At 43.7% G+C, this 11541-nt stretch overlaps 1 long non-coding RNA gene across 1 annotated transcript in view; it reads right to left on the reverse strand.

The window, feature by feature from the left end:
• LOC116591436 overlaps positions 1-8801 on the reverse strand; it is a 71279-nt gene extending 62478 nt beyond the window's left edge. Inside the window, exon 1 of the long non-coding RNA XR_004286002.1 lies at positions 8535-8801. This is a non-coding gene — a long non-coding RNA (uncharacterized LOC116591436). The remainder of the gene's footprint in view (positions 1-8534) is intronic.
• Positions 8802-11541: the final 2740 nt, after the last annotated feature.

Raw genomic sequence — 11541 nt, forward strand, 5'->3', positions numbered from 1 at the left:
ACATAAAAAATGTGGAAAACAACAAGAATAGCAAGTGTTAGTGAGGATGTGGAGAAATAGGAAGCTTTGCACATTGCTGCTGGGAGGGTAACATGGTGCTGTTGCTGTGGGCAAAAATCTGGCAGGTCCTCAACAAGTTGAACAGAGTTCAACATGACCCAGCAATTCCACTCCTAGGTATATGCCCAAAGGGATTGAAAACAAATGCTCAAACAATACTTGTACAAGAACATTGATAACAGCTCTATTCACAATAGCCCAAAGAGAGAAAGACCTCGATGTTCACCGACAGATGGATGGACAAACAAATTGTTATATATACACAATGGAATATTACTCAGCCATAAAAAGGAATGAAGTACTGATCTAGGCTAAAACAACATGAATGAACTTTGCAAACATTGTGCTAAGCAAAAGAAGCCAGACACAAAAGGTCACATCGTGTTTTATTTCATTGATATGAATATTTGGAACAGGTAAATCCAGAGAGAAAGAGGCTTGGAGGTTGCATAGGGCTAGGACAAGGAGGGGAGAGAGATGGCTGATGAGTGTGTAGTTTTGTGTTAGAGGCATGAAAATGTTTGGGGATTTTATAGAGATAGTGGTTGCTCAATATTGTGTATGTATTAAATGTCACGGGATTTTTCACTTTAAGATGGGTGTATGTGGGTGCCTGCGTGGCTCTCTCAGTTAAGGTCTGCCTTTGGCTCAGGTTGTGATCACAGGATCCCAGGATCCAGTCCTACATCAAGCTCCCTGCTCAGGGGAGGTCTGCTTCTCCCTCTCCTTCTGCTGCTCGCCCTGCTTGTTCTCCCTCTCACTATATCTCTCCCTCTCTCAAATAAATAAAATTTTAAAAAAAAAAATTTTTTTTAATGCTCATCTGCTTAAGACCATTAAAAAGCAACTTGGAGTGAGAATACATGACCTCTAACTTCTTGAGAACAAAGGTAGTATTTCATGAAAATGTAAATCCCTATAGAGGCCAGCCACGTGCTGGGTATATAGACATTGGAGTACCTGTAGAATAACTGAATGGACAAATGCTTTCCCAGCACCATATAAAGTATTATGTTATTTTATACTTTATACTACCAGCCCTGACCCTGTCACCAAGGCCAGCCACCAGTCCTACCTCTGACCTGCAGATGATTCTGTCTAGGAGTTGCAAAGCATCTATGGGCTAGAAACTCCTTTCCTATATCCCCATACTTCAAGACTTAGGAATCTGTGCCATTCTTTTTCCCCAACTTAAAATTGTACATTTTGCTATCCTGGTTAGAGAGATGACACTGACTGAAAATATCTTGCCTCAAGAGTGGGTGATGTCAGCATCTCATTATCAAAATTTTTCTCCCTGCAAAGCTTTCACATACTTCCAAAGAATGTTCCAGTTTAGCGGTAAGCCCCTTAAAATGCAGGGTTGTAACTAATTATAAAGGAGGAATAACTCTGCTGTAACACCAGGGGCCAGCCCATATAAACTATGATACAGAGTTGAATTTCCTGAAACAAGCTGAATCTTACTTCCAGGCCCTGATTCTGTTCTGAATTTATTGTGTCCCTCATTCAGTATCCCAAGCCCTGAAGTCTCATGCATGATACTTACTTCCTTTACTGCGTAACCTAACTAGAGGTGAGATGACTTTAAGACACCTTTTGAGTTTTATTACCTTTATAGTAATTGTAATTTATATAGTACAATTATATAGTACAATTATATAGTAATTGTAATTGTATAGTAATTGACCATCTCCCTCCAGCCCAATACAGGATGAAAAGGTTCCAAAGGAGATTTTTCTTTTTGTTTCAAGATGAGCCATGTTCAAAATTTCAATTCGTTTATCAATAGCAACTCACATGACTCAGTTTCCCAGAGCCAGATACGCTGTTGGGACAAGAGCTTTGGTGAGAAATAGAACCAAGAACCAATGTAACCGTGCTCTTGGAAGTCACGGCTTACACTTGTCCTTGAGAACATGGGCATCCAGGTCAACCAAGGTTGTAGCTCTTAAAATAAAAATGCAGATGGGATTTTTTCTGTTTATTAAGAAATTTCACATATCTTATTTAATTCGACCTTTCCAAATACCAGCGAGATGAGTGGGACAGGTACTGTTACCTCTATTTTAAAAATGCAAAAACTGGGGCACCTGGGTGGCTCAGTCATTAAACATCTACGTTCAGCTTAGGTCATGATCCCGGGGTCCTAGGATCAAGCCCTGCATTGGGCTCCCAGCTCAGTGGGAAGCTTCCTTCTCCCTCTCTCACTCCCCCTGCTTGCATTCCCTCGTGCTCTCTCTCTCTCTCTCTCTCTCTGTCAAATAAATAAATAAAATCTTTTTTTTTTTTTTAAGAAAAATGCAAAAACTGAGATTTACGTTTTAGGAATTGGCTTAAGATAACATACTTAGTAAAAAGATAGACCATGCTTGAATCTGGTCTATTAAAAGCCAGAACTCTGTCCTCTCACTTTTGTGCTAATGCTTCTAATCCCGTCCCCGCAAAACATCCGTAAGCCTCGAAAATAATTGGAAAATTTTTGCTGAAGCCACCCAGCTTCCATTGCTTCTTTTTGCCCAGTAGGGAGAGTTACTCTGCCCTCAGTTCCCACTGTAGCCCCCCACAGGCTTTGCATACAATTGGCAACATTAAGGAAAGGGGGGCGTGGAGAAACTAGGTTCCTTTTTCAAATTATTCACCTTTCTTCTATGAAGCTGCTGTTTACTGGAGGCTTCAGCAAAGAGCAGTGGAATTCCTATCCTATTCCTGACGTGACTTTTCATTTCCTGCTAGTCCCCAATCTCTTTTCATTAAGTGCATTTCTCCCGCACACAAATTTGTACCCTCTCCAAACGTGGAGATGCTGGGTGTTGCTTGCTTTGCTATCTGCGATTTTTCTAGCTCTTGGATTTCTTTCTTCCTAGTCCGTAGTTCATAGAGTCGCCATATGGGGCTTTAGCCTAGCAACGTGCAGCGCAAGGTCCAGCAGCAAAGACAGGTGTAGTGGTCCAGACTGGAGGCACATGGCAGGGGCAGGAACAAGATGGGCTCCCAAAGGACTGCTGGGGAGAAAGGAGAAGGGCAGGACGAGAGGGGTTGCCTTTTAAGGACCACTTCCTGCGCACGGTGCCCTGACCCTTACAAACTTTACAAAAAAGATTTTGGTGTTGGTGTTTTCCAAGGTATAGGTACCGCTGATTGTACCGATTGTTTTTAAAGTACATGCACACAGTTTTTCTTTACTCTAAGAATGACGGATTTTTCGTTTTCCCCCATGTGTGGCTTTTAAGTTACTACTACTTAAAGTAGTAACACGGGGGTTTTTTATATTTATTTTTCTTTCACTCAACCTATGGAGACTCTTAAATAATGGCAAAAATCACAAAGGCGGTGCATGAATGCCTCAGATTTTGGAAATCCAGCCTTATTTCTTTTGATCTCAAAATGACCCAGCGGGACAAAGGAGGAGTTAGACTCAGGTTACAGAGGAAGAGACTGATTTTCCAAGAGGTTAAGTAGCGCTTCCATGGCAAACGAGTACCTATATGGTAGGAATTTAATCTCCAGTCTGTCTGGCCCTGTACAGGAGACCCCACTGCCCAGAACCTGCCCCCACCACCTTCCTGACAGAGGTGACCACTTCTATGGCAGTCACCACACACAGATTCACCACACAGCTTCTGAGTCAGGGTCCACCCCCCCGCCAGTCTCATGGCCAAGGACAAGCCACTTCTCTCCCCTACACCTCACACAAACCGGGATGATAACAAAACCTGATGAGGATTTGTGGCTAAAAGCTGGTAGAATGCCTGGTGCCTACATAGTGCTCCATAAACACGAGTTACCATTGATACTGTTACCAATGAGAATAAGACCCTTCCAGGCTTTTAGACTGAGGCTGTTGTCAGACCAGGCTTGGGAAAAGAGCTGGGTTGAGGCTCCAACATGGCGGAGGGCCTCAGAGACAACAGGTGGGAGCCCCCGGGAAAAGCGGGATCTGACCAGGAGAACTGAGACACTCGCTATGCAGAGGCAGGCCTGTGTGGCCAGGGCTCTGGAGCCAGTCTGCCTGACACAAACAACTTCTCTGTGCCTCAGTCTCCTCCTTTATGGAATGGAAGGATTAACAATAGTCATCTCATAGATTATATATCTTAACTCGAAGTTCATATTGGTGTGCGGTAAGAGTTATGAAAGTATTAGCTAGTTTTACTGGATCCCCTTTTCTCTCAGAAAAAGCGGGCAGTTGTGGCAGTGATGTCTGCTCAGAAATCCCTGGTGCTGGACCAAGATTTCAGAGCCCCAAGACCCCCTTGGTATCCGTCGTAGGTGTAGCTCACCCTGGTCAGCCTCGAACACACTTCCCTGAGAAGGACCAGCAGCCGTGGGGCTCACTTAGAGGCCACATGACAAACGACTCTGCACCCAATGTCATGTCCAGTGGGACATTTCTAACCTCTTTGGTTCCCTCCCTTTTTCAGGAGACCCATATTTTTAAAAACATTTGACCCCAAATATTTCTTAATATCTCCAAGTCTCTCTCTCTCTCTTATTATGCAGCTGATCTCCATCCAGAGATACTTAAGAATGCTCAATTATGAGGAACAATGAACACAAAGAAAATCAATAGACCTTGTGTAGTCCTGCCAGCAACCCTAAACAGGAAGTAAAAAAGGGATCAAAGACACTCACAGGACAGGTAACTTTATTTAGGATAGTCTTGATCCCTAGAGAGAACTGGGAGATTAATCTTTTCTAAACATCTTGAGCAGTTCTCCTAGTTGGTAGGCAGAGAAGTGACAGCAGAAGAAATCAAGGAGCCATTGGGGTGAGGACTGAGGGCAGTGGGAGAATTAGGCTGCCCACCAAGGAGATGACCGAGGACCCCCCCACCATGGCTCAGTGTCTCCTGGGCGCTCCCAGTCCTCCACCTTGAACTAGTGCATAAATGATCTCGGGTCCCTGGGGAAAACACTGCTGCCCATTCTGCACCGCCCTGGGCAAGGGTAAAGAGTGGGGTTCCCCAGTAGCTGTCAGGGGGCTGGGGTGGGAGCACAAGGCCCGCAGTGGGCCCTGACGCAGTCTCTGGCAGCGTGACGAACCCCTGGGCAGGTGAGTCAGCTGCCCCTGCCTCCCATTCAGAGGCACAGAGCCATGATTTTTCAGACTGCTGTCATTGGCCTGGGCCTTGGGACCCATAGTTAGTGAACTGTGAGCACCGGTCTGGCTTCGTCATACCCCACAAAAACCTGCACTGAAACCAAACACCGCCTCTTGGAAAACAAATTGCTTTTAAAAATTCATTGGCTTAGTGGTGGGTGTAGAGTCCCCATAGAACATACCGAGGACATCTAGAGGAGAGAGAGAAAAGTCCTGGCAAGCTGCATTGCAGAGAACAGAGGAGCTGGAATAAACACGTCCCAAGGAGAGAGAATTGAGTTCTGAAACTAACTGGTTGATCTGTGAAACTACAGGACACCCTGATACCCTTTGGGTCTTTTCTTCTCTCCACTGATTCTTGTCCCCATTCTAGGTTAGCTTCTTCACGGTAGACAGACCTGTGGCTTTATTAAACATTAAAACTAGGCTGGATGGTGTCCCTTACCTGCTTTAAATCTTTCTGTACTCTCGGGTCAGAGTGCAAAGTTCTCAGCACCAGGCCTGATCAGCCCCCACCTGCCAGCCTTGTCTCCAAATATGCTCCTCTTGCCCAGGATTTCATATCCAACCACACTGGTCTCCTGTCACAGAATGTTCTGCCCCAGAACCTTTGCCCCTACCACTCTCTCCAGCTGGCATGCTTCCTCACATTTGCCAGGTTCATTCCTTTTCATTCTCTAAGGTTCAGCCCTCCTACGAGGCTCATCAAGCCCTCCTGTTTTTCATCCCTGTCGCTTCCTATAGGCTCCTTTCCTGGCTGTGACCAGTTTGGGCGTAATTATCAGTGTCAGTGTCTGTTTAATATCTACCTTCCTCCGGGGACTTGCAAGTTCTGTGAGGGCAGAGACCAGAACTACCTAACGCCTAGCACAGGGTAAGTACTCAGTAAGTATTTCTGAGGAAATAAGTAATTAAAGGAATGAGTAGATTGGTCAATCCATCAAAAGCACTTGCAGGACTTGCTTAAGGTTTTACAGCTGAAATCCAAACTCAAGCCTGTCTCAGTCAAAGCTCACGCTCTAAAGAACCAAATTGTTACTTACTGGTTTGAAAAGTCTTTGAAGGCAAAAATGAACTATTGGGACTTCATCAAGATAAAAAAGTTTTGGGACACCTGAGTGGCTCAGTCAGTTATTAAGTGTCTGCCGTTGGCTCAGGTCATGATCCCAGGGTTCTGGGATCAAGCACCACATAGGGCTCCCTGCTCAGCAGGAAGCCTGCTTCTCCCTCTCTCTCTGCCCCACCCCCTGCTCGTGCTCTCTCTTTCTCTCTCTCTGCCTCTCTTTCCCTGTCACTTTCTCAAATAAATAAATAAAATCTTCAAAAAATGATAAAAAGCTTTTGCCCAGCAAAGGAAAGAGTTGATAAAATCAAAAGACAGCAGAGAGAATGGGAGAAGATATTCACAAATGACATACCAGATAAAGGGCTAATATCTAAAATCTATAAAGAACTTATCAAACTCAACACCCAAAGAACAAATAATCCAATCAAGAAATGGGCAGAACACATGAACAGATACTTCTCCAAAGAAGACATACAAATGGCTAATAGACACATGAAAAAATGCTCAACATCACCTGGCATCAGGGAAATACAAATCAAAACCACAATGAGATACCACCTCACACCAGTCAGAATGGCTAAATCAACAAGTCAGGACACAACAGATGTTGGTGAGGATACAGAGAAAGGGGAGCCCTCCTACACTGTTGGCGGGATGCAAGCTGATGCAGCCACTCTGAAAACAGGATGGAGGTTACTCAAAAAGTTGAAATAGAGCTACCCTACAACTCAGCAATTGTACTACAAGAGATTTACACCAAAGATACAAATGTAGTGATCCAACAGGGCACATGTACCCCAATATTTATAGCAGCAGTGTCCACAACAGCCAAACTATGGATGAGCCTAGATGTCCATTGACAGAAGAATGGGTAAAGAGGATGTGGTATATATATATAATGGAATATTACTCAGCTATCAAAAAAGAAATCATGCCATTTGCAATAATGTAGATGAAACTAGAGGGCATTATGCTAGGTGAAATAAGTCAATCAGAGAAAGACAATTTTCATATGATCTCATTCATATGTGGAATTTAAGAAACAAAACAGGTTTATAGGGGAAGAGAGGAAAAAATAAAAGACGACAAAATCAGAGAAGGAGACAAAGCACAATAGACTCTTAATCATAGGAAGAAAACTGAGGTTTTCTGGAGGGGAGGAGGTGGAGGGATGGGGTAAGTGGGTGATAGACATTAAGGAGGGCATGTGATGTGATGAGCACTGGGTGTTATGTAAGACTGATGAATCACTGACCTCTACCTCTGAAACCAATAATACATTATATGTTAATTAATTGAAATTAAATTTTAAAATGTCCCCTAAAGATAAAATAAAAGTCTGAATTTATGTCTTCATGTTTCAAGATTCTTCAAACAGGAAAAAAAATTCTATCTATATGGTTAATAGAAAGTGTCAAGTGGCCAAGGGTCCAGGGTTATAAGAGGCTAGAGGTCTGGGTGGCCTGCTGAGATGACAGAGAAGAGTCAAGAAGCATCAATGGGCATCACTCGGGCATCACTTATAGAGGATGTGGCCTGACCCTGAGTGACTGCTCTAGAGGCAAGAATCTAAGCCCAGGTCAGTCCAGGAAGAGGCCAGGGGTGGCTCTGATCAAGACAGGAGTGTCTTGGTCCCAGATGTCCAGTCAGCCCAGTCCATGTCTAAAGTAGGAAAAGGACTCTCTTCTTCAAGACATCCCAGTTACCTGTTGAAAACTTACCCTGCAGGACCCCTGGATCCCTCTCATGTGTAGGGCATCCCCCAGAGTCTTGCAAAGCAAGGTGCTCACCATTACAAGCAACAACCCCAGTGGACTAGAGACTCGTTTAGTCTGTTATTGACTAAAATCATGAGAAAACTTGAGACTTGCCTCACAGTTCTCCTTTGTGACAAAAAAAACCACCATGTTCATAAGGACCCAGATGAAACTTGATGAAGAGCTCCTTTTACCCCTTTTGGAGGCACTCCCCACCCTGCATGCCTCTCCTACCCTGCTGCTGTCCCCCTAGCAGCTCATGGCACAAAACCTCAGGTTGGTTTTTCCTTCTGTTCCTTAAATGTTTGCTGTGCCTCAGTCTTTCTTGTCACTGAGTAGGATAAATGGACAAAGAAAAACCTGCTGGCTCACAGAGCCATGTGGGCTTCTGGAAGCTGGCTGGGTGATCTAGGTGTCTGGGATCCCCAAGGGAGAGGTGGAAGCCATTCCCCTAAGGCCATCCCTTCATCTGGGCCTTCTCTCTTGAGTGATTTCTGTTCCACAGAAGTTCTGACCTCTTCCCAGGATAAAAATCAGAATAAACTGACCTTGTTTGCTTTAGGCCATGTGAATTCTTCCAACTCCTCCATGGGGACAGTGGTTGCTAGACAAGGGAGCCAGTCCAGGCTACAGCAGGTCAGGCACATGGCTTTTGGCATGTGGCTTGCTGGTCTTCAAAGCAGACCCCCTAGGATGAGACAGGCAAGCACAGAGGGGGCAGGGAAGGTGTGGCCTCCTCCTGGCTCTCGGCTTTTAGCCACATGGCCCAGGGCACCTTCCTCATAGCCACCCTGGGTTGAGACTCACTGGAGAAAAGGAAGGAAGGGCCACAGGCTCAGTAGCAGGTCCCTCTGTGCCATTTCACAGAAGGCAAAAAAAAACAAACAAAACAAAACACCCAACCAAGCTGCCACCAAACAGATATGAGCCATCTGACCTCTGTGGAGGGAGTCAGCCTGTCAGCTGTCATCATCCACAGGGGGCTCACAGTGGGCCCACAACTGCTTGGGTGTTGGGAAAAGGACAGACAACACATGGCCTATTTTTTGAGGACAGTCAGCTGTCTTCCTGTTCAACTCCCAGAATTTTCATTCACACAGAAATGCTGTTCAAGAGTCATTGTACTCCAAGATGGAGAGAAATAGGAGACCTAAATATCATGGAGTTGCAGGAGTACAGCTAGATAGTTATCAAACCATCCTGAACACCTACAAACTCAACAGGAGATCGAAGAGAAGAACAACAGCAATTCTAGGAACAAAAAAATGACCACTTTCTGGAAGGTAGGATGTGCGGAGAAGTGAATCCGAGGTGATATATAGGAAGATAGACCAAGGTAGGAAAGGGAGGATAGGCGGCTCCCAGCAAGTAGTAGAGCAGCAGAGCACAAAATCAGAACTTTCAGAAGTCTGCTCCTCTGAGGGACATTGCTCCAGAGGCTAAGTGGGGAGTGGAGCCCTTGCAGGGACAGTGTAGTCTCAGGATGCACAGGGTCACAGAAACACCAGGGGCATCTGAGTGTGGCAGAGCTCCCAGGTTTCAGAGTGGGAGCTACAGAGATGGAGCCGAGGAGTGCGCTCTCAGTTTGGGGTTACCTTATACCATGATCCAAGGCACTGTCAGGTCACTGTTCTTCGAACAGGGACCCCACAAGTGGCAGATCCAAGGAGACCTCCTCCTACCTCCTCCAGGAGGAGCAGTGTGGGAGCACGCAGCAGGAATCTGCTGGGTTTGGAGACTCCAAACAGGGCCAAGTGTCAGAGATAGAAATGCTCAATCACAGACCAGATGAGCTCAGAGACCCGTCGGAGACCAGGGAGATGGGAGAGAGTGACTGCTTACCTCTGAAGGTGCACTGAGGAGTGGGGCCCTGAGCTCTTGGCTTCTATGGGGCCAGAGATTGGGTGGCCGCCATTTTCATTCCCATCCTCCAAAGCCATACAGAAAGCATTCAGGGAACAAAAGCTACTGAGAGCGAACCCAAGCAGATTATTTAGCCTGGCCCCTGGCGAGGGCAGTGCAATTCCACCTCGGACAAAGACATTTGAGAATCACAGCAACAGGCCCCTCCCCCAGAAGATTAGCAAGAACATCCGACCAAGATGAAGTTCACTGATCAATGAGAACTGTGAAACTCCAGAGCTAGGGGAAAGCAACACATGGAATTCAATGCTTTTTTCCCATGATCCTTTAGTCTTTCAAAGTTAAATTTTTTTAATTTTATTTTTTCTTATTCTATTTTAAAATTTTTCCTCTTTCCTATTTTAACACTTTTAAATTATTTTATCTTATTTTTTAAAAGTCTTTTTAAATTTTCAGTGTTATAGTCATATTCCATCCATTGTATTTAACCTTATTTTTTGTACACATATAGGTTTTTCTTTCTTTAAAATTTTGGGATATAGTTTCTTCTAACAGATCAAAATATACCCTAAATCTAGCGCATGGCTTTGTTCTAGTCTCCAGCCTGATCACATTCTTTCCTTTTTTTTCTTTTTTCAATCAACTTCTTAACATTTTATTTTTTAGAATCTTTTTAATTTTCATTTTTACACATATTACATCCCTTCATTGCATTTACCCAGATATATATGTATATATATATATATTTTTTTTCCTTCTTAAAAATTTTAGGAGGCATTTTTCTTCTAACAGAACAAAATACATCCCAAATCAAATGTGTGCCTCTGTTCTATTTACCATTGTATATATATAGAGAGAGATTTTTTTTTTCGTCCTTTTTTTCCCCTCCTATCTTCTCCCCCATTTTGGGTCTCTTCTGATTTGGTTAGTGTTTATTTTTCTGGGGTCATTGCTACACTTTTAGTATTTTGTTCTCTCATTCATCTATTCTTATCTGGATAAAATTACAAAACAGAAAAACTCACCTCAAGAAAAAGAACAAGAGGCAGTACTGATGGCTAGGGACTTAATCAATATGGACATTAGTAAGATGTCAGAACTAGAATTCAGAATGACGATTATCAAAGTGCTAGCTGGGCTTCAAAAAAGCATGGAAGATACTAGAGAATCCCTTTCTGGAGAAATAAAAGAATGAAAATCTAACCAAGTTGAAATTTAAAAAGTTATTAATGAGGTGCAATCAAAAACGGAGGCTAGAATAAATGAGGCAGAAGAAGGAATTAGTGGTATAGAAGAGCAAATGATGGAGAATAAAGAAACTGAGAAAAAGAGAGATAAACAACTACTGGACCATTAGGGGAGAATTCAAGAAATAAAGTGATACCATAAAATGAAACAATATTAGAATACTTGGAATTCCAGAAGAAGAAGAAAGAGAGAAGGGGGCAGAAGGTATATTGAAACAAATTATAGCAGAGAATTTCCCTAATTTGGCAAAGGGAACAAACATCAAAATCCAGGAGGCAAGGAGAAACTCCCTCAAAATCAATATAAACAGGTCCACACCCTGTCATCTAATAGTAAAACTTACAAGTCTCAGTGACAAAGACATAATCCTGAAAGCAGCTCAGGATAAGAGGTCTGTAACATACATCAGTAGACATAAAAAATTGGCAGCAGACCTATCCACAG

The sequence above is a fragment of the Mustela erminea genome, chromosome 5, assembly GCF_009829155.1.
Source record: "Mustela erminea isolate mMusErm1 chromosome 5, mMusErm1.Pri, whole genome shotgun sequence".
Taxonomy (NCBI): domain Eukaryota; kingdom Metazoa; phylum Chordata; class Mammalia; order Carnivora; family Mustelidae; genus Mustela; species Mustela erminea.